The 26,732-nt window shown below is 43.3% G+C and overlaps 1 long non-coding RNA gene across 1 annotated transcript; it reads left to right on the top strand.

Annotated features, from left to right (window-relative positions):
* The first annotated feature begins 5,335 nt into the window (after positions 1 to 5,335).
* On the top strand, positions 5,336 to 26,442 carry LOC141271230 (uncharacterized). The gene is made up of 3 exons (XR_012321869.1): positions 5,336 to 5,496; positions 7,687 to 7,784; positions 26,029 to 26,442. It is a non-coding gene; the product is annotated as an uncharacterized lncRNA (long non-coding RNA).
* The last annotated feature ends 290 nt before the right edge of the window (positions 26,443 to 26,732 follow it).

Raw genomic sequence — 26,732 nt, forward strand, 5'->3', positions numbered from 1 at the left:
GTAATGCAATTCCACTCTTCTTTTCACAGGAGTACAGTAATAACAGGCATAGGGGTCTTCAGCAGACCACCGGCTGCCATATCAACTAATTGGCATCCTGTGACTGCGTGACGGAGGGTTGATGGAACATGCATGTAGAACATATGATGGCTGAATATCACAGCTAGTATTAGAGCTTCTTGCCAAAAGAGACTTATTCTACTTACAAGAGGTACATTAAAAACAGCTTTAATAGTGTTCATCAGACCAAGCCCGACATGAGTTTCCCCAACTTTGGCTTCATCTGGGGCAAATGAAAAAGTAATCTGTTTGGAATTTTGGAACACCAAGAAGTAAACCCACTCAAATACTGAACTTTCTGACCTAAGTTCTTTGTCTGCACATTAGGCTACGATATTGTGTGATTGTGTGATATATTGTGAGATTTATATTTGGAGTGTGACCAGCTCTGCTTGCCTTAATTGCTGCCGTCAGGAAAGACTATTTAAGTGACTTTTCTGGGTCTTTCTTTTGAATAGATCTAATCTGTTCTCTTTACTAAAGAAGGGGACCCAAAATTGGATGTACCAGTACGTCCATTGTCAGGAAGGGGTTAATGTCAACTTTTACATTTCAGATCTAGTGGAGATCCCGAATTACACCATGTATTGTCCAGAGTTGCATTTACAATTCTGTTGGCTTTAGAGCTTAAATTTGCCAGTTGCTCCATCACATTGTTTAGTGGAAGTTCCTGATACTGCAAATCAGCTATTAAACAGTGTAGGAGGTAATTACATCTGACTGCCCCGGAGCTGCAAACAGCTGATTGGTGGGGGTGTTGGACCCCCTTCAATGTGAAATTGATGATCTACCCTTACTAAAGGCCATCAATATTCTAATACTGGAAAAAAAAACACTTAGAAATTAAGGGATGAATTATTTTCCTGTCGGCACTGAAAAGGAAATTCACCTATAATTCGGCTCCTTCACTTGGCATGCCTCTAAAATGCTACTGTAAAGATTAAAGGGAACCTGCTATCTGATACCTGCTTCCCAATCCACGCCAGTGGTTGTATGATTTTGTCCATGTACATCTGACTCTGGAGCACTGCAGGGTTTCAATGAAAAACACTTTAAAAGCCACAGGGGAACGAGCTACACAGGAGACTAGTTGGAAAGGTGTTTCCCCGGCAGCTCCTCCCTGCCAGCTGGAGTGACAGATCTCTTCTTGCATGCTTGTATAGAGAGACCTGTCACTACAAGGCAGCAGGCGAGAAGAAGATGCCGGGGACCAAGCCACACAGCAGATTAGTTGACAGGTGGGTCCCTGGCAGCTTCGCTACACCCGCTGTAGTGACGGTGCTCTCCCTACATACTTGTATAGGGAGAGACCTGTCACCCCAGGGCAGCAGGTGGGGAGAAGCCACCGAGAACCAAGTCACACGGGAGAATATTCAGAGCGTTTCAGAGTCAAACACACCAGCCTGATAACATACAGTCTGGTAGATGCTGCCCTTGGATTGAGCAGCATGTATCAGTTGTCAGGTTCCTTTTAAGTAGATAAATGAATAAAGGCAGCTTAAAGGGGTTGTCTACTATTGGGACAACCCCATCTTAATTTAAATGTTTGGCCCTTATACTCACCTCCCATGCCGGCGCTGTTCCAGCGGTGTTGGCACTCGCGGTTCCGGGGCTCCTGTGTAGTGATGAACGAGCATGCTCGCCACTGCTCGGTACTCGCCCAAGCATCTCAGTACTCGAGATGCTCGAAGCTCGCCGAGTACTTTCGAGATGCTCGGGTGGGAGCTTGGGTCCCCGTCCTGCATGTTTGGCGCTATTTAGAGCACCAATCATGCAGGGATTGTCTGCCACTCACTGTAATATCACAGCCATGGTGGTTGTGGCGTTACAGTGATTGCCCAAATCGATGGGAACAGTTCTCACAGTGAAACATGAAAAGCCGGCAATTCAGCAGCGGCATACACCGGTACCCGACAATTTAGAACAGAAAGAATAGAGCATCACACATAGATTAGATAGAAAGAAACATGTCAGTCACATATATAATAAGTACAGTGACAGTGTTGGTTACTGTACTTGTTATTTAGTGTTAAAATAAAGGATTTATTAAAAAAAAATAATAGTGTTTTTGTCTCTTTAAAAAAGCCAGCCGGCAATTCATCAGCGGCATACATCGGTACCCGACAATTTAGAACAGAAAGAATAGAGCATCACGAATAGATTAGATAGATAGAAACATGTCAGTCACATATATAATAAGTACAGTGACAGTGTTGGTTACTGTACTTGTCATTTAGTGTTAAAATAAAGGATTTATTAAAAAAAAAATTGGCATAGGGTTCCCCATAATTTTAGTCTCTAGCGGAGGTTAAGCAGACGGCTGGGGCAGATGTTTGAAGCCTGGGAAGGGGATAGTACCCATGAAGCTTCCCAGGCTACTAATATCAGCCCCCAGCTGAATACCTAGCCTTTACTAGCTATTAAACTGGGGGACCCCAAATAAAATGACGTGGGGACCCCCCTATTTTAATAGCTAGCAAAGTCTAGGCAGACAGCTGGGGGCTGATATTAATAGCCCAGGAAGGGTGCCATGAATATTGGCCCCCTCCCAGGCTAGAAACACCAGACGTCAGCCGCCCCAGAAATGGCGCATCCATAGGATGCGCCAATTCTGGTACTTAGCCTCGCTCTTCCCACTGCCCTGTAGCGATGGCAGTGGGGTAATAGGGTTGGGGTTGATGTCAGCTTATAATGCCAGCTGACATCAAGCCCAGGTTAGTAATGGAGAGGCGTCTATAAGACACCCCCATTGCTAACCCCATAGTCAAAGTTAAAAAAAAACACAAACATCCAGAATAAAGTCCTTTAATTGAAATAAAGACACAATTCTTTAATGTTCTAAATTAAACTCTACTTACCGTGACGCCCATTCCAGCTGAAGCCAACGATCTCCTGCAATAAAAGTAAAATAATAAACCAACCTCATCCTTACCTTTCCTTGGTTCCCAGGACAGCTTCAGCTCTGCTACATTGACATGACAGGCTGGATCGCAGCAGAACGCTGCCATCCAGCTTGCCATGCCGCAGACACTGAGAAGCTCCTCAGTGAAGCTCCTCAGTGTCTGGCTGTGATGGCATCCAGATGAGCCGAGTTCATGTCCAATGAACTCAGCTCACCTCATGCACGTCACTGACAGCGTGGGAGAATTCTCCTGTGCATGCGGTGCCGGCAAATGACGTCACCGCTTGAGCAGAAGAATTCTCCCACGCTGGGACGGCATTGAGATGGCAGGCTGGATGGCAGCGTCCTATGAATGCGCCATTTCTGGGGCGGCTGATGGCTGGTTTTTCTAGCCTGGAAGGGGACCATTATTCAATGCACCCTTCCTGGGCTATTAAAATCAGCCCCCAGCTGTCTGCCTAGCCGTTGCTAGCTATTAAAATAGGGGGGACACCACGTCATTTTTTTTGGGGTCCCCCATTTTAATAGCTAGTAAAGGCTAGGTATTCAGCTGGGGGCTGATATTAGTAGCCTGTGAAGCTCCGTGGGTATAACCCCCTTCCCAGGCTTCAAACATCTGCCCCAGCCGTCTGCTTAACCTCCGCTAGAGACTAAAATTACGGGGAACCCTAAGCCAATTTTTTTTTTAATAAATCCTTTATTTTAACACTAAATAACAAGTACAGTAATCAACACTATTACTGTACTTATTATATATGTGACTGACATGTTTTTAACTATCTAATCTATGTGTCATGCTCTATTCTTTCTGTTCTAAATTGTCGGGTACCGATGTATGCCGCTGATGAATTGCCGGCCGGCTTTTTTAAAGAGAGGGTGCATGAAAATCGGAGGGCACTAGTGTGTTCCAAGTGCCCTGCTATGTTTTTCATGCACCCTCCTATATAACCTGCCTGCCTGTCTGCCTATATATTCTGCCTGCCTGACGTTTAATTGAGCACTGTTCCCATCGATTTGTGCAATTTTTGACCTTCTGCAGACCGCCGGAGGGGGGGGGGGGGGACCACCAGAAAAATGCTCGAGTTTCCCATAGACTTGCATTGGGCTCATTGCTCGGGTCGAGCACCCGAGTATTCCAATGTGCTCGACCCGAGCTTCGAACACCCGAGCATTTTAGTGCTCGCTCATCACCACTCCTGTGCAGTTGTTGTGGCACGTGGTTGCCCAGAGGCCAATAACTGTCCCTGGTTTCTGTCGAATTGAACATGAAGGGGAAGTCTGGGCTGCAGAACATCTCGGACTTCCTCTTCATAAATATGTCCGAAGGTGGGGACAGTGATGCTGACGCTGATTGGGCACCTGGCTCACTTTTCACAACAAATGACCGCGAGTGCCGACGCCGCTGGAACGGCGCCGGCCAGGGCCGGACTAGGTCAAAAAAGGAACCCTGCCACACAAACCCCACCAGCCCAGATACTATAAGGGTAGGTGCGTCTCCACAAGAGAAATTGACATGCTGCAGTCTGGAAAGATGCGACACATATCCGTGTCCGCGGGTGATCCGCAGGTGCACGAAGACGCATAGTGGACATAGGATTTCTACAAATCCCATCCACTATGCTGTAACATCTGGCAGCTGCGGATTGCACGCATCACAAGTGCGCTGCATGCAATCCACAGCAATTACTGATCGTGTGCACGTAACCTAACACTCATTACCCCCGATCAGTGAATTTTGCTTTACTTTGTCGTGCCCTTCACTCTCCTAAAAGGAGTTATTTGAAGAGCCGCATGTGAATGGCGCCACAGTGCGTATGATCGGCCACAGCTCCATTTACATGGTGCTCTACAGAGCTCCAATTCTAGGGATCATGGGGGTCCCAACAGTCAGATCTCCAGCGATTGGACAGTTATCCCCTATCCAGAGGAAAGAGGATTACTTGGGATAATCCATTTAAACAGGTTTTCCAATATTTATTTTTATTTGGCCATAGTAATATTGAAAATACTAAAGCAATATTGACGTCTCTCTGACAACAGGACTGGAGAAGTGGTACTGTGCAGTGTATATATACAGGACAGGAGAAGTGGTACTGTGCAATGTATATACAGGACAGGAGGAGTGGTACTGTGCAGTGTATATACAGGACAGGAGGAGTGGTACTGTGCAATGTATATATACAGGACAGGAGAAATGGTACTGTGCAGCAGGCTCGGTCTGGCCTGGCGGGGCGCCGGGAAATCTCCCGGTGGGCCCCGGGCCCCTTGCAGAGGGAACAGGAGAATAAAAAAAAAATTTAAAAAAAAAGTGGTCGTGGGCCCTTTAAGGGCGCACGCAAGCACTTTCACCGACGCGATGCCCAGGACAGTAGCGGGAGGGGCCTGGGAGCAGGAGTGCAGGGGCTGCACTGCAGCGTCACACTCAGCAGACAGGGCCACACGTCTGCTAAAAGTGACATCACAGCGCGTCCTGCACTGCAGTCTCCCGCATTAGGGGCGCGTCTGTACACTGTATGGGCTGGAAACAAGCCAAGGTACTGTAATATTTGTGTGTTTGTATGGATTTTTATGTATATGCTGCCTGCATGTGTGTGTGTACAGTGTGTGTATATGCCTGTGTGTGTATATGCCTGCATGTGTGTGTATATGCCTGTGTGTGTACAGTGTGTGTATATGCCTGTGTGTGTACAGTGTGTGTGTACAGTGTGTGTATATGCCTGTGTGTGTACAGTGTGTGTATATGCCTGTGTGTGTATATGCCTGCATGTGTGTGTATATGCCTGTGTGTGTACAGTGTGTGTATATGCCTGTGTGTGTACAGTGTGTGTATATGCCTGTGTGTGTATATGCCTGCATGTGTGTGTATATGCCTGTGTGTGTACAGTGTGTGTATATATGCCTGTGTGTATATGCCTGTGTGTGTGTGTATATGCCTGTGTGTGTATATATGCCTGTATGTGTGTGTGTGTGTGTGTGTGTATATGCCTGTATGTGTGCGTGTGCGTATGTGTGTATATGCCTGTGTGTGTCTATATGCCTGTGTGTGTACATTGTGTATGCCTGTGTGCTTATGTGTCTTCACACGTGTGTGTGTCTATATGCCTGTGTGTTTAGGTGTCTTCACATATGTGTGTGCTTCCCTGCGTGTCTGCATTTTTGTGTGTGTGATTGTCTGAGTGTGTCTGTGCATTTCTGTGTGTGCTTGCCTGTGTGTGTACGTGTCCCCATTTCTGTGAGTATGTGTATCTGCGTGTGTATATTAGGGCTCTTCCACATGTCCTGATATTTACGGGACTGGAGATATCCGTGTCCACCTGTGTGTCATCCAAGTGACACATACTGGCGCTTGGGAATCAGTATACAGTTAGCGCTGTTCCCAAGAGCCGGGTGCTGAGCGCTGCCCTCATCATAGATCCCTGCAGGCGCTGTGATCAGCAGCAGCGGGGTCAATGATGAGAGTAGTAGTCTACTCCCACTGTGTCCGTGTCCAACTGTAAAAATAATAATAAAATAAAAAAATCCTTATACTCACCTCTCCTAAGTGTCACCTGCTGTAATCCGTGCGAGCGCTCACGCCAAGGAGAATGACTCCTGCAGCGAGCTTGCTCCAGAACTGCGCTTAGTGAACGACAGGGCACCGCTTGTTGAGCGCAGCTTCGGAGCCCACTCGCTGCAGGAGACATTCTCCTCGGCGTGAGCGCTCACACGGATTACAGCGGGTGACACTTAGTAGAGGTTAGCATAAGGATTTTTTTATTTTATTCTTTTTACAGTTGGACACAGCGGGTATAGACTATTACTCTCATCATTGACCCTGGGGTGCTGATCGCAGCGCCTGCAGGGATCTATGATGAGGGCAGTTCTCAGCGCTCTTCCCAAGCACCGCGTGCTAACTGTCATCAGTGTGCGGGACATTTTGCGGTCTGGACATCAGGTAAAAAACAGACATGTCAGCGTGTTTTGCCCACAGACACCACATGGTCTGTGTAAAGTGGAAACACACTGACATGTGCACATACGCATTCATGTGAATGGGTCTACGTGTGTCAGTGTCTCTGGTACGTGTGGAAACCGTCACCACATGTACTGACGTGTGAAAGAGCCCTTAGTATGTGTCCGTGTGCGCTTGTTTTCATGTGTGTAAGCGTGCTTCTGCATGTCTGTGTGCTCTTCCGAAGATTTATTATATTTGGAGAGAGATGGGAGAGAAATTTTAGGAGACAGAATGAGATGTGTGAAGAAACAGTTTGGTGAACTAGGGGAGGGGTGGGAATGGGTGCGGGAACAGAATGGGGAAGGGGGATGTATGAGGAAACAGTATGGAGAGTGGGGAAATAGTGTGAGGAGACAGTATGGAGGGAGAAAAGTGTGAGGTGACACAGCACAGAGACTAGGTAGTGTGGGGGAAGGTATAGTGATGCGGCAGTATGGGGGGAACAGTGTGAGGGCACAGAAAGGAGGGAACAGTATGCTGAGGAGGTGGAGTGTGATGAAGGGGCACAGTATAGAGACTGGGCAGTATAGGGGGGACACAGTGTGAGAGGACAATCTGAACAGGGGGCCCAGTATGGTAAGGAGAGGACAGTGTGGAGAGCAGGTACCATAAGAGGGGTAGAGTGTATGTCATATTTTGTGCAGGGAGCATTGTAAGAGTTAGGTTTATTCAGGGGCTCAGTGTAGATATTTTTATTCGGGAGCATTATAATGACACTGCTATCTTTAAGGGCATCGTGTCGGGATGTGCTGCAGAAGACCGGAGAAGATGGAAGTCTGCAGAGACGAGCTGTGGATGAGAAAAGTCATCATGGAGACTGGACAAGAGGTAAGATACCTGGATGTAAATGTTCATTTGTGATCCTGCCTGCGTCTCATCAGTACTGTGGTTCCTGTATGGTCCGCAGTCTGATGATGACTGATAACAACTCCCAGTATCTCTATTGTTAATTACATACTGGGAGTTGTAGGTTTATGCGATACAAAGATATATGGGGCTGACCTGACATTACAAATGATGGTGGTTCAGATGATGTTTCCATGTACTGATGTGTTTGTGCGCGTCTGTGTGTTTGTGCGCGTCTGTGTGTTTGTATGTGTCTACGTATCTGGAATAATATGTATTTTTGTAAGATGCGTGTATGTAAGAGTCCATTGTGGTGTGTAATAACATTCATATGCTTGGGGCACCTTTACTAAATCTATTAGGACTTGCTCACATGTGTTAGGGAATTCCATTTGTCTTTCCACATTTAGGAACAGACAAGTGAAATTTGCTAACCTTGTCATAACCATAGGGTTGTACTTGTATGGAGGGGGTTCAGGAGCTGAGCCTGCTCCATACCAGGCAGATGTCGGCTGTGTTAGATAGCCGGCGTCTGCCTGTAATAGCAGTGATCAGAGTTCGCCTTGATTGCTGCTGTTCTGAGTATTTAAGTGCCCTTGTCAATCACTGACAGCGGCATTTAGATAGCACAATGGCCGGTGCATGCAGTCACCTGCTCCCTTCAGCCCCCTGTGACGCAGTTGCAGGTTGCTGATGGGTTGCCAGTAGTGCTGAGTGAGCGTGGTCGGACAAGGTGTTATCTCAGCAGGCTCGGGTGTTATCCAGGTATCTTGTAGTGCTCTGCTAATATGCTCGAGTCCCTGCGGTAACATGTTTTGCGGTGGTAGACAGAAGCAACACATGCAGTGATTACCTAACAAACAGGCAATTCATGCATGTGTTGCGTCTGCCTGCAAAACATGCTACCCTGGGGACTCGAGCATATTAGCAGAACATTACAAGATACCTGGATAACACCCGAGCATGCTGGGATCACACCTTATCCGACCACGCTCGCTCAGCACTAGTTGCCAGATGCTGCTGCCATGTTAGTCGTTCAATGAAGCTCAGCCTGGGGTTGGGCTCCATGGAAGTGTCACAATCAAGGTGTCGGACGTTATTGCAGCACCCTCACTTTGTAGTTCGCGGTGACTGTAATGTCTCCCTCCTTGCACCGATCCTATGACAGGAAGCGAGTGGCGGCAGGGAGAATAAAATGTAATTTTCTCTGTGTAGCCAACGCTTTTCCATTAAGCTGTCTAACCAGGCTTTAAACCCTATTTACCTGCAGATTACCCCTATATCTGCAGATAAATAGCGTTTTTCAAGGTGACAAGTTACCATTAAAGGGACTCTGGCAGTACGGAATGACTGTTCGAACAAAGTCCTGCCGCTCAGTGCTTCACAGCGCGGCCAGTCATGTAACTATAGTACATTATAGAAAAGTATAACAAGTAATAAAACCGTTTATGGTGGGCTGTAGTGTATATGTGCAGTGTATATATACAGGACAGGAGGAGTGGTACTGTGCAGTGTATATATAGGACAGGAGAAGTGGTACTGTGCAGTGTATATATACAGGACAGGAGAAGTGGTACTGTGCAGTGTATATATACAGGACAGGAGAAGTGGTACTATACAGTGTATATACAGGACAGGAGGAGTGGTACTGTGCAGTGTATATATACAGGACAGGAGGAGTGGTACTGTGTGGTGTATATATACAGGATAGGAGAAGTGGTACTGTGCAGTGTATATATACAGGACAGGAGAAGTGGTACTATGCAATGTATATATACAGGACAGGAGAAGTGGTACTGTGCAGTGTATATACAGGACAGGAGAAGTGGTACTGTGCAGTGTACATACAGGACAGGAGGAGTGGTACTGTGCAATGTATATAGACAGGAGAAGTGGTACTGTGCAGTGTATATATACAGGACAGGAGGACTGGTACTATGCAATGTATATATACAGGACAGGAGAAGTGGTACTGTGCAGTGCATATACAGGACAGGAGGAGTGGTACTGTGCAGTGTATATATACAGGACAGGAGAAGTGGTACTGTGCAGTGTATATATACAGGACAGGAGAAGTGGTACTATGCAATGTATATATACAGGACAGGAGAAGTGGTACTATACAGTGTATATACAGGACAGGAGGAGTGGTACTGTGCAGTGTATATATACAGGACAGGAGGAGTGGTACTGTGTGGTATATATATACAGGATAGGAGAAGTGGTACTGTGCAGTGTATATATACAGGACAGGAGAAGTGGTACTATGCAATGTATATATACAGGACAGGAGAAGTGGTACTGTGCAGTGTATATACAGGACAGGAGAAGTGGTACTGTGCAGTGTACATACAGGACAGGAGGAGTGGTACTGTGCAATGTATATAGACAGGAGAAGTGGTACTGTGCAGTGTATATATACAGGACAGGAGGACTGGTACTGTGCAATGTATATATACAGGACAGGAGAAGTGGTACTGTGTAGTGCATATACAGGACAGGAGGAGTGGTACTGTGCAGTGTATATATACAGGACAGGAGAAGTGGTACTGTGCAGTGTATATACAGGACAGGAGACATGGTACTGTGCAGTGTATATATAGGGCAGGAGGAGTGGTACTGTGCAGTGTAGATAGACAGGAGGAGTTGTACTGTGCAGTATATATATACAGGACAGAAAGAGTGGTACTGTGCAGTGTATATACAGGAAACTCTGGGGCCTGATCCTAGCTCGGAGTAATCCTGAACTTTGTGGCCAGAGCTGTATCAGGGGTGGCGGGATAGTTAGTGTAGGTGTGTGTTTTATATATATATTAAAAAATTACAAAAAAATATATACAAAAAAAAAAATACAAAAAAAGAAAAAAAAATATACAAAAAAAAAAAAGTTTAAAATTGTTCATGTCACTATTGTATATATTGTTATTTGAATGAGGTGCGGTAAGGGTGTGACTAAGGTCAGGCAGTGGGACCAGTAGGTTAATATTAATTTCCGGTTGTATATACGTTATATTAGGTCTAGTGTTTTGTGTTTCTACTGTTTTATTGTATATAATATTGTATATAGGACGGTGTTTTATGTGTATATAGGACAGTGTGAGCGTTGTGTGGGATTGTATATAGTAGTATGAATGAAGCTGGGCCGGAGGTTTTATAGGTTTTATAATAGTTATTTCTTGTATATGTATATATTCCTGGGGGGATTTATTTTCTGTGACTTGTCGTCTTGTTTAGTTCATATGTTTGGTGTCCTGTAATGTATTATTGTTCTGTCATGTGCTGTACTTATTCTATAAATAAAAAAAAGACCTGCAGTGTATATACAGGACAGGAGGAGTGGTACTGTGCAGTGTATATACAGGACAGGAGAAGGAGTACTGTGCAGAGTATATATATAGGACAGGAGGAGTGGTACTGTGCAGTGTAGATAGACAGGAGGAGTGGTACTGTGTAGTGTATATATACAGGACCAGAAGAGTGGTACTGTGCAGTGTATATATACAGGAGGAGTGGTACTGTGCAGTGTATATATACAGGAGAAGTGGTACTGTGCAATGTATATATACAGGACAGGAGAAGTGGTACTGTGCAGTGTATATACAGGACAGGAGGAGTGGTACTGTGTAGTGTATATATACAGGAGGAGTGGTACTGTGCAGTGTATATATACAGGAGAAGTGGTAGTGTGGGGTGTATATATACAGGACAGAAGTGGTACTGTGCAGTGCAGGGGCAGACACAGACTGTAGATGGCCCCTGTTCAAGAAATATTTCTGGGCCCTCTACTTTCATAATGCAACAATGTTATATAAACATATAGATTGTTATATTTATTACTAGTTTAGAACACAATTATAAAATCTAAACAATAAATCTAAGCTCGATATTTAAGAACTGAATATCACACAAAAGCAGTCGTGTCATTGATACGTCGTATTTGGATGTGCTTATCGTGGCCTATGATTTATCAAGTGGTCCTGACTCGCACTACTTTAAATATTGGAGGAAATAATACTGTAGTTAGGGGAGATTAATTTTTTTTTCAAAACTTTAAGGGATTATCCGGAACGGTTTCTTTTTTTTTCTTACTATGGGACTATGAGCTAACAGGCAGATTGTTGGTAACTTCTTGCCTGTCCGACCCAGTACTAGCATAGAGGGGTCACAGACGGCTTCGGCTTGTGATTCCGCTGCTTCACATTCACAGTCATTTTATTTAGTATTATAACATTTTTTTTGTTAAATATACAATAGGCACTGCAAATAGCTCGTGATCGGTGGGCGTCTGGATCCTGAGACCCCCACCAATTGCTCAAAACACCTCTCTAAAGTATGCTGCTCTTGTAAGCAGCACATGCATAGAGCAGTGCATGGGGTGAATAGTAATCCTATGGGTCCACACACTGTGTACATGCTGCTCACAACAGCAGCGCAAATCACATACGCGATCACGCGACCGCCCACTTGCACTGGGAATCAGGACTGCAATTTTTTTTAAGGGTTGTAACAGGCTCATTTGAACAATAGTACTGAACATTGTGTCAGAATGATGCCCATGTTCAACAGAGAGGAAACTGTCCCCATAATGACCAGTGTACCAGGGGACTTCAGAGATTCTTCATACAGACTTATGGTCTATAAGAGATTGCAACTTGCACCTGCCAGGTATAGACCGCACTAGTGCATGTCACTGGTAGCCGCTGTGCACACAACTTGTGGATATGTGACCGGCACTTTCCACAGGTGACCACTGCTGCCAACATGTTCATATAGCAATTTTTGATTTCTTTACAACAATACTATTCCAGAGCTTCCACAGGAGAGGCTGCGTGTCTTACCATCCTGTCAGTCTGGGACATACACAGTCGTCTTTTGCTGAAGTTTCCTGCTCCAAGCTGTGACTCCAGGGCAGAGAGGACACAGAGATAGCATTCCCTGTCAGCCAATCATAGATGTGCTTATAAAGCAAAATCTGTGATTGGCTGACAGGCAATGAGGCACAAATGCCTCTGTGTGCAGTTCCTTTAACTTTATAATAGCATATGAAGGGGTGCTCTGGAGACCCCTCTTATAGTGATCAGGACATGGTTAATGTCTTGCTTCAGCGATACCATCTCCCTCCCAGCACCTCCCCCAACACATCAGTAGGCACAGCAGAGGGAATCACAGTGTGACTCCCTCCTCTCCTCTCCCTGTAGGGTCTGCACATAGATAAGACAGGACAGCAGCATTAACCCTTAACAGGTGAGGACAGAGGCGCCTTTCATCATAATCTTGTGTAGTGTGCAGCAGCTACTCCTGTTAAGTGTTAATGCTACTGACGTCTATGGGCCTGCTGACAACAGTAGCCAGGCAGCCCATTTTATGACCTAACAGACCAGCCCACCGGGCATCTGCCCGATAAGGCAGATTAGCAATCCGGGCCTGGCGCCGGCACAGGAAGTGAGTATAATCTCATTTATTTTATAGAGGCCAAACATTTAGATCAAGAAGGGGTTGTCCTAGTAGTGGGCAACCCCTATAAATAATTTTTTTTAAGTTTTTAAAGGGAATTTTAAGATGTGGATAAATTTGTACAACAATAAAGCCTACTTAGCTGTCAGACATATTGCCAATGTCTTAGGCTTTTCCATCCTTCAGTAATCATTGATAATGCACACACAAACAGTCACCATCAGTCTAATATGGTCAGGATATGTCTTGCATTTAATGAAAATTATACTGCTCTAAACCCCTCATTGTAAGTATCTAGGTTACATAAAATCAATTATCTGCCGCTGAGCTTAGTTGCTCGGTTAATTCTATTTAATATATGAGACATGTGGCGAGAAGGAGTTTCTCCATTTTACCTAGTACAAACACTTGATTAGTGATGGGTGAGGCGGTAAGATAAAATTTTAGTTTTGTACATTTATTCATTGGACCATTAATTCATCTTTAAATGACAAGTTCAAGTACGCAAGTCAAAGCCAGCAGCTATTAACTACGTGAACGTAGCACTCTGTAATTTATCTTAAAGGGAACCTGTAAAGTCACTAAATGCTATTAACCTGCAGATATAGGATTATTCTGCAGGTTAATGTCGTTACAATGCTGTTAGGCACCTGTGCTGTAAATGTGGCTCTTAGGAGAAAATGAACTCCTTTTTTCCTCCAGCAGTGTGAGCTGTCAATCAAAGTGACGGGTGTGCTTACAGCTGTCGCTCATTGTGTACTGAGCGGTAACTGTAGTCAGTCCAGACACGCCTCTATGACTGAAAGCCAGCAGCTCCTGGGAGGAATCAATTCATTTTTACCAGGTAGCCGCACTTTCGATAATATGACCCGACAGCATTGGGATGATTGGAACTTGCAGATTAACCCCATATCTGCAGATTAATAGTGTTTGGTGACATGACAGGTTTCCCTTTATCCCTGATCTTTTTCACACTTAGTAGTCCAGTGGGCGGTCCTACCTAGTGATCAGTGATCAGCCATTCACTGCTAAGGACAGAAAGAAGAGGGATTGGAATAAATAAAATACACGTTATACTGAATCTTATCCCACAAAACGGTACATGATGGAGCCCATGCCCTCCTGTTTTATAACATGCCCCCCCAGAGAAGCTTCCTTAATTACTTATATGTCTCGTTGGTCCTGCTTCATTGCTTAGTGCATTTGCTGCTGGTGTGCAGAACCCTGTGGTTAATTATTGGATCCTGACTACAAACAGCCCCCTCTGTAGTCAGTCTGTATCAGTAGCGGCTTCCCTTAGGCACACGGACTGTCCTCTCTAGTGAATGATCCAGCAGCTGCACACAGTCTTAGATGTCACACAGCAGGATGCAGTAACCGAGAAGAACCATCTCGGCAGCGGCAAGTAGAAAAGAAGGAAGGGGGGAAGACATTACATCCTCACATAGACCGAGGTGTGTAAGTGCGGAGAGTATGTTTTCTTAGAATCCATTAACAAAAGTTTAAATATATTTTTTCATTATATTTAAATATATAAGTTATCCTCACATGTTTCTTTTTGAGATGTTTTTACTTTTATTTGCCCCCATTTCAATGTCATGCACTTTTGTTACATGCTGGAGGGTTGTCATGTCAGTTGTTCATAAAAAGTTATAAATTACTGAAGGCTAATGAGTATGATACCTTTTGCCTTTGATGGTCAACTTTTTGAGGTGCATCTGTTTTAGTATGCATTTGTTTATGCAACTGTAAAAATGTAAAGGCAAAAAAAAATGGATGTTGAGGCTGCTATTGGCCCTCAACGAACTCCACTGACTATAGTTGTTGCAGATTTTAAAGAAGCACTCCACCTCCCATGAAAATTGTTATTGTCTTTATATATTGCATTCGTCATATTACATAGCACTATGTGTGGCGCCCCTGGGGGTTCGACCGCCACAGGAATGCTGCACTTCTCTAATGGAGTGTAGTGTTCCTCCTCTGAGGTAAGAACAGTGTGATGGTCAGGACCCTTCCTTCACATCCAACACCACACTTCTCCCACCAGAGGGGGCTAGAATGCACCAGGTGCTGCCCTCCTGGTTACAGGGAGAATGGGGAACCAAGAGTTAGGGGAACCATTTAGTGGGTGAGGGTGGAGGACTCACATTTTAGTGACACTGTAAAATTTATATTTAATAAAAAGCCATCTTGGTTTTTGGTCCTTGTAGTCTAGTTCTTTGACAGTCCTTGTTAGTCAAGTGTACTGGCTGTCATGTACTGTGATCTCCTACCCTGAAAGTGGATCCTGTGTGGACCTGCAGCGGATGGAGGCACAGCCCTCGTACCCCGGCCTTGGGACGAGGGGCAGGTTGCAGACAAGGAATGTCTCAACCTGGTCAAGGACCACGACCAAGAAGGCCCGGAGCTTAAGAGTTTAGCTCCTCCGCAAATGGGTCCCAGGGAGGATGCAGACGGAGCGGTGTACGCCACCTGTCCTCACCAACCTGATATATTCAGAGGGATTCCGGCTGCAAGAGGGGTACCGGCCCCCGACACCCAACCTTTCTACTCCACGTCCTGGTCGGGAAAGCCCGGTAGGCCCTGAGGATCCCACCGGGTAACGGAAGGAGCGGAGCTGCCACCCGTGCCTTTTTTCTGAGAGGAGTTCAGAGGGAGTCCCGGCCTATCTACACACACACAAACAGGAAAGGACCCGGTCTGCAGTCTAGGAACACTCTGGTGCAGGGTCCTGATCTAACGCTGGACTTACTCGGAGGTTGTCGGATCCCCATCCCTGGTGACCGCAGAACTCCGCAAGGAGCAGGGAGTCGCCTTCCTTTTGCCATCTCTGATGTGAGTAAAGCCTTGGAAGTTCACCCTCCGGACTCTTTATTCTGCGCTACACCGCGCGACACAGACTTTCTAGACTACTAACCCTGTCATCCTGTCTCTCTGCCCTGAGGCCCTTCTCCGCCTGTGGGGAGTAGTAACAACGTTGGCCGCTATACCACCATGCCTCAGCGGACTGTAGCGGCGCTGGTGGCCTTCACCAGGTGCCACAGGTGGCGTAGTCAAAATCAGCCACTCAACCCGGATAAGCCCATACCATCCTTTTTAAATTGTGACGGCCCTGAGCACGGAGCGAGTCCGGGCCACGGCTGCACCCCATCTCTCCATCTTAGGACCCGACTCCGAGTCCCCCATCTCCCAGGGTAAAGAAAAGGGCTTCCGAGAAGAGGCGTCACACTATGTACTTACAATTGCTTATTTTGCCCTTGTACATAGGTTAATTCTTCTCTTTTTCCATTAGGTCTATGATATGCATTACAAACAGAGTAGCTGAATCCTTCCAAGCTCTATATAGAAACAGGAAGTTTCTTTTCCCTGCATGAGTCATCATTAGAACTACAATTCTACATCACTACAAAATGGTCCTAGGTATATAATCTGACCAGGAATAGAAGTGACACATAAATGAAAATTCTATATGTTTGGTTTATAAAGTACATGCACAGAAGCACTTTTTCTAATTTATTGGGTTAAACTCTTAAAGGAGCAGTACATTACTAACCTCAAATTTTCTTGGTATAATTTAGGATAATCTTGATATATATTAGCATTATCAATATTAATTCATATTGTATCCCTATGCACATTTTTTGAATTGATAGTAACTATTAAGTATCAAGCCATTTATATCTTATGTGAATTTGGGATAGAATATGTTATACGAAACCAAATGGTCAAATAGAAAATTGTAAGGGTATTTCCAACCTCACAAGATGTACTGGCTGACATTTTTTGTCAGATTAAATTTTGCATATTAAATTTGAGGTCATTATAGTTGTGATTAAATTAGGTATACCATATAGGCAGCTACAATTTATACTTAGCCTCATAATTTATATAAGGTTCCAACTAATTTACTATGCTAATTATGTAGAATTTTAAGCTCCATTTTTTTTATTAGCACCTTTCCAGTTTTATGTGTTTTTAATAATGTGTCAATAAAATGTATATATTATTTTCATTTATGTGTCACTTCTAGTCCTTGTCAAGTTATATACCTACGACCTGGTAAGTCTTGCTGTATACAATTGTTTACTTGGGAGTGCTTACAAAGTCTTTTGAAGATAGGACAATTTTGATATGGATTTACAATAATCACTACAAAGTTCCTGGTAGGGGAGGAGGAGCAAGTTGGAGCTGATCTGTCAGAGACTTTGCAGTGAGCAGAATTGTATTTCTAATGATGACTCATGCAGGGAAAAGAGACTTCCTGTTTCTAGTAGAGTTGAGAAGGATTCAGCTACATTAAAAGAGTTGAACCTAACAAAACTGAGAGGTCATAGAGTAGAATCTAGAGGATCTACATGCACATAAACAAATTATAACAGTTAACACAGCGCCATCTGCGGTCTGCTGAACATACAGTACAGACCAAAAGTTTGGACACACCTAATTTAAAGATTTTTCTGTATTTTCATGACTTTGAAAATTGTACATTCACAGTGAAGGCATCAAAACTATGAATTAACACATGTGGAATTATATACTTAACAAAAAAGTGTGAAACCACTGAAAATATGTCTTATATTCTAGGTTCTTCAACGGAGCCACCTTTTGCTTTGATGACTGCTTTGCACACTCTTGGCATTCTCTTGATGAGCTTCAAGAGGTAGTCACCGGAAATGGTTTTCACTTCACAGGTGTGCCCTGTCAGGTTTAATAAGTGGGATTTCTTGCCTTATAAATGGGATTGGGACCATCAGTTGTGTTGTGCAGAAGTCTGGTGGATACACAGCTGATAGTCCTAATGAATAGACTGTTAGAATTTGTATTATGGCAAGAAAAAAGCAGCTAAGTAAAGAAAAACGAGTGGCCATCATTACTTTAACAAATGAAGGTCAGTCAGTTTGAAAAATTGGGCAAACTTTGAAAGTGTCCCCAAGTGCAGTTGCAAAAACCATCAATCGTTACAAAGAAACTGGCTCACATGAGGACCACCCCAGGAAAGGAAGACCAAGAGTCACCTCTGCTTCTAAGGATAAGTTTACCCGAGTCACCAGCCTCAGAAATCGCAGTTTAACAGCAGCTCTGATTAGAGACCAGGTCAATGCCACACAGAGTTCTAGCAGCAGACACATCTCTATAACAACTGTTAAGAGGAGACTTTGTGCAGCAGGTCTTCATGGTAAAATAGCTGCTAGGAAACCACTGCTAAGGACAGGCAACAAGCAGAAGAGACTTGTTTGGGCTAAAGAACACGAGGAATGGACATTAGACCAGTGGAAATCTGTGCTTTGGTCTGATGAGTCCAAATTTGAGATCTTTGGTTCCAACCACCATGTCTTTGTGCGACGCAGAAAAGGTGAACAGATGGACTCTACATGCCTGGTTCCCACCGTGAAGCATGGAGGAGGAGGTGTGATGGTGTGGGGGTGCTTTGCTGGTGACACTGTTGGGGATTTATTCAAAATTGAAGGCATACTGAACCAGCACGGCTACCACAGCATCTTGCAGCGACATGCTATTCCATCCGGTTTGCGTTTAGTTGGACCATCATTTATTTTTCAACAGGACAATGACCCTAAACACACCGCCAGGCTGTGTATGGACTATTTGACCAAGAAGGAAAGTGATGGGGTGCTACACCAGATGACCTGGCCTCCACAGTCACCAGACCTGAACCCAATCGAGATGGTTTGGGGTGAGCTGGACCGCAGAGTGAAGGCAAAAGGGCCAACAAGTGCTAAGCATCTCTGGAAACTCCTTCAAGATTGTTGGAAGACCATTTCCGGTGACTACCTCTTGAAGCTCATCAAGAGAATGCCAAGAGTGTGCAAAGCAGTCATCAAAGCAAAAGGTGGCTACTTTGAAGAACCTAGAATATAAGACATATTTTCAGTAGTTTCACACTTTTTTGTTAAGTATATAATTACACATGTGTTAATTCATAGTTTTGAAGCCTTCAGTGTGAATGTACAATTTTCATAGTCATGAAAATACAGAAAAATCTTTAAATGAGATGGTGTGTCCAAACTTTCGGTCTGTACTGTAGTTCCTCCAGAGCATAAACCCGTGGCTGTTGTACTCTCCATTGATAGTGAGGTCAGCTGCGTTTCTGACATGGCGTCCTCCTTTTTTTTAGAACAAAATAGCCCACCATGCTGACAGTTATTTTCTGTATTTTTTTTCCAAATCTGAAACAGAAACTCTGAACTCCAACACAATAAAGCACACTTGTAAATATTGAAATTACTAGACCAGAGTCAAATTTTTGACACTTTATCTTATGTAGACAGATATTATTATAATTTTAATCTAATAATAATAAATAATAGTTATTATAATAATAAGTGCGATTTAAATAGATAGATTATTATTAATATAATTATAAGTACGATTTAAATGCAATTTGGATTGTTTTGTAACCAGTGGAAAAATTCAGTGTCCTATCAATAACATATATTTTTTGCATTCCCCTGTGCGCTAATGAAGAATAATTACTCAAAGAGTATTTTGTCTGTATTGCTATTAATTTCACCAGTAGGAGCCGTTCTTTTGGACGTCTATATCAGCCAAGTACACATTTAGAACAGAAGTTCTGAAAAACATCAATATGAGGATGTCAGTGATTAATACTTCTCTAAAAATGCCACTAATGAGCTAATAAGCTTGTACTGCTGGCTGTGCGCAGACAAGACGCTGGCCATATATACAGGTATAAAATTGAAACGTTATTACTTGGACTTTAGTGTAAAGGCTGGCCATATATGCTAGACAGCTTTTGATGGTGGGCTAGTTTTTCCTAAATTGGTGAGTTTAACTCACTTTAATGTGTACGGGAGCCTTAAAAGGAATCTGGCACCAGGTTTTTGCTTCTTAACCAGAGAGCAGCATAATGTAGGGGCAGAGACACTGATTCCAGCAATGTGTCACTAACTATACTACTTGGTTTAGTTTTAAACAAATCACTGTTTTAACAGCAGGAGATTAGCACTAGACTTGATGCCAAGTAGTACATGAATGCTGTTTAACCCCACCCCCACCATTAATTGCAGCTTTCTGCCTATGCACAGTGTTAGGCATCAGTCTGGGGCTGGATTTGAAATGGGTCCAGGACCTTCTGTGGTCTCCCATTCCAGGCCAGCCAGGGCTGATACTGCTCAGCATTGTTGTCAGTCCCAACACCTAGCTGTTCCACGAGCCCTGCAGATTGTCTCCCAGGCATTTGTGCCCAGCAGTGATAAGCATAGGCTGCAGAGGGAGACAGGGCTTGTGGAGTCTAAGTCCAGGATTCACCGCACTGAGCATGTCCGTGACCTGGCGGATCATGATTGGTGGGTTGGCACCCACCTAACTCGGTGACCTGGCACTCCCTGATTGGTTCACGGGTAACGTCACCAATAGCGCGTCGCTGGGCAGGGCTTAGTCTTTAAAAGGCCCGCCCACAAACATGGCGGCGCGCTCAGATCATTTGAGATAGCTGTTTGGTGTGCACGCTTACTCTGGGCTCAAAGAGCCATAGCTTTAGCTAGGTAGGCCGGGCTCAAAGAGTCATAGCTTTAGTAGGCAGGTAGCTTCGCCTCGCTGACTGGCTCTAACCAGGGGGTTCGCCTTACACCCCGAGCCGCCTGTGAGCTAAATAGAGCGGGTTTGCTCAGTCCGGTAGCACGCCGGCTGAGTGCTCGATTACCCGGCGGGAATCACCCGCACGCTAGCGCCGTCTCCTATAGCGTAGCGCCTGTACCGAAGACAGGGTTACTGCTCATAGTCCGGTCACACGTCTCCCTGCGGTTCTTGGAGAATAGTGTGAACCGCTTTAGCGCCAATCCCCATAGCGTAGCGCCTGTATCAAAGACAGGGCTACTGCTGTTCCCACGGACGCACGTCTCCCTGCGGTTCTTGGAGATTGTGCGTACTGTCTTACCCTTCCGTGTGCGTTAACACGAAGGGCTAAGATATTTGTTAGGTGCGTCGCTGGTCGCTCTCTCCTCCGTGCAGTAAACGGAGATAGAGCGTACCGCTATACCCTGTCCGGTGTGTAGTTAACACGGAAGGGTTTATCTTTTAGTTGTCGTTTGCCTTTCCACCCGGGAAGTGTTCGGCAGCAGTCCTCTAGGCTGCATCGCGGACCCCGGGGTCGGTTGCGTTCCATTAAATAAAGTTGTCTGCAACCGCTCCCCCTAACACACAGTGTACTGAGAAAGCTGCCAATCAGTGGTGTGGGTGAAGTTATACAGAGCTGAGCATTCAGATAAATATTTAGCGTACATGAAATTGCTTCTATTAACCTGTTAAATGCCACTGTCAATCTATGACAGCGGTATTTAACTCGCGCTTCCGGGAAGCGTGTTGCTGACTCCGCCCATCAGTGACCCTGTCACGTGATTGTGGGTCACCAATGGATGGCATGACAACCCAGGGTCTGCAGCAGACCCCTGTGGTTGTCATGTCTCGATTGCTATGACAAGTGAGCATTTCTACAACTCAGAGGCGATCTGCTGATCGCCTGTGTGTAACAGAAACGATCAGATAACTGCTGCTTCTAATCTCCTATGGAGACTATTGAAGCAAGCAAAAAGTGTAAATAAAATATTATTAAAAATATTTAAAAATATAAAAAAATAAAAAAATATAAACATTTAAATCACCCCCACTTTCGCCACATTCAAAATAAAACAATAAAAAAAAACTCACATACACATATTTGGTATCGCCACATTCAGAATCACCCGATCTATCAATATAAAAAAATAATTAATCCGATCGGTAAACGGCGTAACGAGAAAAAAATTCTTAACGCCAGAATTACGTTTTTTTGGTCACTGCAACATTGCAATAAAATGCAATAACAGGCGATTAAAACATCAGATCTACCCCAAAGTGGTATCAATAAAAATGTCAGCTAGACGCGCAAAAAATAAGCCCTCACCCGGTTCTAGATCCCGAAAAGTGAAGGCGCTACAGGTCTCGAAAAATGGTGACTTTTTTTTTTTTTAGCAAACTTTGGACTTTTTTTCACCACTTAAATAAAAAAGAACCTATACATGTTTGTCTACAAACTCGTAATGACCTGGAGAATAATAATGGCAGGTCAGTTTTAGCATTCAGTGAACGAGGTAAAAAAAACAAACAAAAAACATCTGTGGAATTGCACTTTTTTGCAATTTCACCGCACTTGGAATTTTTTTTCCCGTTTTCCAGTACACGATATGGTAAGAATAAGCCCTCACACTGACATATTGACCGAAAAATAAAAAAGTTATGGCTCTGGGAAATAGGGGAACAACAAACGAAAATGCAAAAACGGAAAATGCTCCGGACATTAAGGGGTTAAATAGCCTTCCATTTAAAAGGGTTGTCTCGCCTTGAAACTGTTTTTCAAGGACAACCCAGCAAGTTGTAAAATAATAAAATATGCTCACCTTACTGATGTCCTCCATTTCAAAGATACTCAAGTCTCCCTGGTCTTTGTTATACTTTTTCAGATTTTTGCACTATTTTACAACATGAAAAAAGAGAAGGATCGGGCGCTTATTCCCCATTTCATGCTTTTTTTCCCATTAACTTTGGGCCATGATTCACCACCATGTAGTCGTTCTCTAACAATCTAGTTCTTCAAGGGTTCTGCCCAAGTTCTTACCACCCACTAACAAAGGAGATCCAAGGTGGTCCATAACAGATGGTTGATTTGTCAAAATCTGCAACACACCTACCATGGGCCATTTTTAATACATTTGTCTTCTCAATTGGCAGAGGGTCCTTGGGACCACTTAAGGTGTGTGTCCTCTGTACTCAGTATGTGAGGTCTATGTGTCCTTAGACAGAGACCATAGACTCTTGTTGACTCTACTCATTGGAGATGTACTGGGATCAACATGGAAAATAAAAAAGGGATTGAAATAGGTTAGTTAATCTTTGGATCCAGATCAAAGAAGAATTGAAAAAAATACATAGAATCAGGCTGACATAAAAAAAACATAAGCTGGGCCCTATTGCTGTCAAAGGTGGTTGCTGTCCAGTGTGACCTTATAAAACATTTTTTTATGGAGAACCATGGTTCCTTGTTCTGCCCCTAGTTATCTCATAGTGAGATGCCACATTAACTGTAATATTTGCCTCTGTGAGATCCAACTCTAGTCCTTGTGTTTAGCTACAGTACGTTAATCCAGGTTTTGAGACTCGGTCACGACCTTGACAAAATCCTTATATCTTATTGTGTGTAGTAAGAAGCCGAGCAGACTGCATAGACAGATAATAGATACAGTGGGTACAGAAAGTATTCAGACCCCTTTACATTTTTCACTCTTTGTTTCATTGCAGCCATTTGGTAAATTCTAAAAAGTTCATTTTTTTTTCTCATTAAAGTACACTCTGCACCCCATCTTGACTGAAAAAAACAGAAATGTAGAAAATGTTGCAAATTTATTAAAAAAGAAAAACTGAAATATCACATGGTCATAACCATTCAGACCCTTTGCTCAGACACTCATATTTAAGTCACATGCTGTCCATTTCCTTGTGATCCTCCTTGAGATGCTTCTACTCCTTCATTGGAGTCCAGCTGTGTTTAATTAAACTGATAGGACTTGATTTGGAAAGGCACACACCTGTCTATATAAGACCTCACAGCTCACAGTGCATGTCAGACCAAATGAGAATCATGATCTCAAAGGAACTGCCCAAGGAGCTCAGAGACAGAATTGTGGCAAGGCACAGATCTGGCCAAGGTTACAAAATAATTTCTGCATTACTCAAGGTTCCTAAGAGCACAGTAGCCTCCACAATCCTTAAATGGAAGAAGTTTGGGACCACCAGAAGTCTTCCTAGACCTGGCCGTCCAGCCAAACTGAGCAATCGTGGGAGATGAGCCTTGATGAGAGAGGTAAAGAAGAACCCCAAGATCACTGTGGCTGAGCTCCAGAGATGCAGTAGGGAGATGGGAGAAAGATCCACAAAGTCAACTATCACTGCAGCCCCCCACCAGTCGGGCCTTTATGGCAGAATGGCATGACGGAAGCCTCTCCTCTGTGCAAGACATATGAAAGCCCGCATAGAGTTTGCTCAAACACACATGAAGGACTCCCAGACTATGAGAAATAAGATTCTCTGGTCTGATGAGACGAAGATAGAACTTTTTGGTGATAATTCTAAGTGGTATGTGTGGAGAAAACCAGGCACTGCTCATCACCTGCCCAATACAGTCCTAACAGTAAAACATGGTGGTGGCAGCATCATGCTATGAGGGTATTTCTCTGGACAACCAGGAGTAGAAAGCTGTTTCTATTGGTTGCTATGTAGTGAATAGAGATTCACTATGTAGAGACCTGTCTGTGAGCAGACTGACCAATAAGCATGTGTGTCCACTGTCCACCAACATTCAGACAGTGAGGTAGATGTACATATCACTATGCATTCTGAACACCAGGTGGTGCCATTTTCTGTCTTTGTATCTCATCATTTATAGCACTTTTACAGCACAAAAATATCAATATTTGATTTGTGTATGATCTGTACAATAGACATGATATTAATTCATGATGAATGATTTAAAGAACTTAATTTTACCAGTGAACTGTACAATTTAGTACCGACGTCTACATCTAGACTCCTATAGAGGCACAACACAACAGTGATCAGTTTTTTTGTTCTTTGGTCCTAAAGAAATAGTTTGAGACAGAATAATTTAACTTGGCTCCTTGATGTGAGCGATTTTCTTTTTAGCGAGTAACAAAGACCTGACTATTTCATTATACAGTAATCCTTTTTACAATTGTACACCATGGGGCTTTCTCTCTGTATCAAAGAAGATATTGTTTTTTTGAAGTACTCTTATCAAATGAAAAAAGACCAAAAAAATATATAATACATTCATAAAAGTTCTGTAGAATGAATTACATTTTTATATATATTTTTTATAATTGGCACAATTAAAGAATCAATGAAGGATTAAATATGTTTTTTTTTAAATCAGCATGGATTTCTTGTTGATATAGAAATGGGTTTTAATAAAGTGCAAAAAGGTCATAGGTATAAAGTACAGAGGAAAAATGAAAAATCAGATTTCCTTTGCAGGGATATCATTCTTAATTGTTATTCTCCGTCTGTTCTTTATATTGATTTAAAACTGCTGTGAATGAATTCGGCAAATTGTGCAATAGAAAACAAAAAAAATAAAACATTTACCCTTGTCCCCCAGGGATTTAAGTATAAGTCATTGTAGAAGACTGGAAAATATTGGAGGCTGTGGATGTAACTTTTTTGGTTGTTTTGCATAGTTTTATTAGTCTGTACTGTAAAGATTTTCTTTTGTTCTCTGCAAAATAAATTGTACTTGTAGGAACCAAGTACAATAACTTTTTGCCCCAGACTTCTCCTATCTTCAATTTAAAGGCCAAGAAGTAGCTGTCTGACACATCATTGTCAGCCATACTGTACATATTGTTATAGGGCTGTCACGAGATGAAGTTCGGGATTCAAAATTTTAACCCCTTTACCTCCAGACGATTTTCCCTTTGTTTTGTTTTTTTCCTTCCCTTTTTCCAAGAGCCATAACTTTTCTTTATTTTTCCATCCACAAAGCCATCTAAGTGCTTCTTTTTTGTGGAATGCGTTGTACTTTTGAATAACATTATTTTTTTAGCATTTGATGCACTGGAGAGTCAGTAAAAAATTTCCAATTGCGTAGAAATTGGAAAAAAAATGCAATTCTTTTTGTTTTTTGGGGGTTTTATTTACTATGTTCATTATATAGTAAAACTGACCAGGTAATATTATTCTCCAGGTCAATAAGAGTACACAGCTACCAAACATGTACAACCCCTGGGAAAAATTATGGAATCACCGGGCTCGGAGGATGTTCATTCAGTTGTTTAATGTTGTTGAAAAAAAGCAGATCACAGACATGGCACAAAACTAAAGTCATTTCAAATGACAACTTTATGGCTTTAAGAAACACTAAAAGAAATCAAGAAAAAAAATGTGGTACTCAGTATGGGTAATTTTTTTCAGACCAAGCAGAGGAAAAAATTATGGAATCACTCAATTCTGAGGAGAAAAATACGGAATCACCCTGTAAATTTTCATTTCCAAAACTAACACCTGCATCAAATTAGATCTGCTCGTTAGTCTGCATCTAAAAAGGAGTGATCATACCTTGGAGAGCTGTTGACATGTATCATGGCTCCAACAGGAGAGATGTCAATTGAAACAAAGGAGAGGATTATCAAACTCTTAAAAGAAGGTAAATCATCACGCAATGTTGCAAAAGATGTTGGTTGTTCACAGTCGACTGTGTCTAAAATCTGGACCAAATACAAAGAACATGGGAAGGTTGTTAAAGGCAAACATACTGGTAGACCAAAGAAGACATCAAAGCATCAAGACTGGAAACTTAAACCAATATGTCTCCAAAACAGGAAATGCACAATAAAACAAATTATTTATCTTCAATAAATGCCCAAGTTTACATTGATATTTTGACGTACA

This window comes from Phyllobates terribilis, unplaced genomic scaffold, assembly GCF_046119375.1.
Source record: "Phyllobates terribilis strain yellow unplaced genomic scaffold, ASM4611937v1 Scaffold_5__5_contigs__length_657084704, whole genome shotgun sequence".
In the NCBI taxonomy this organism is placed as follows: domain Eukaryota; kingdom Metazoa; phylum Chordata; class Amphibia; order Anura; family Dendrobatidae; genus Phyllobates; species Phyllobates terribilis.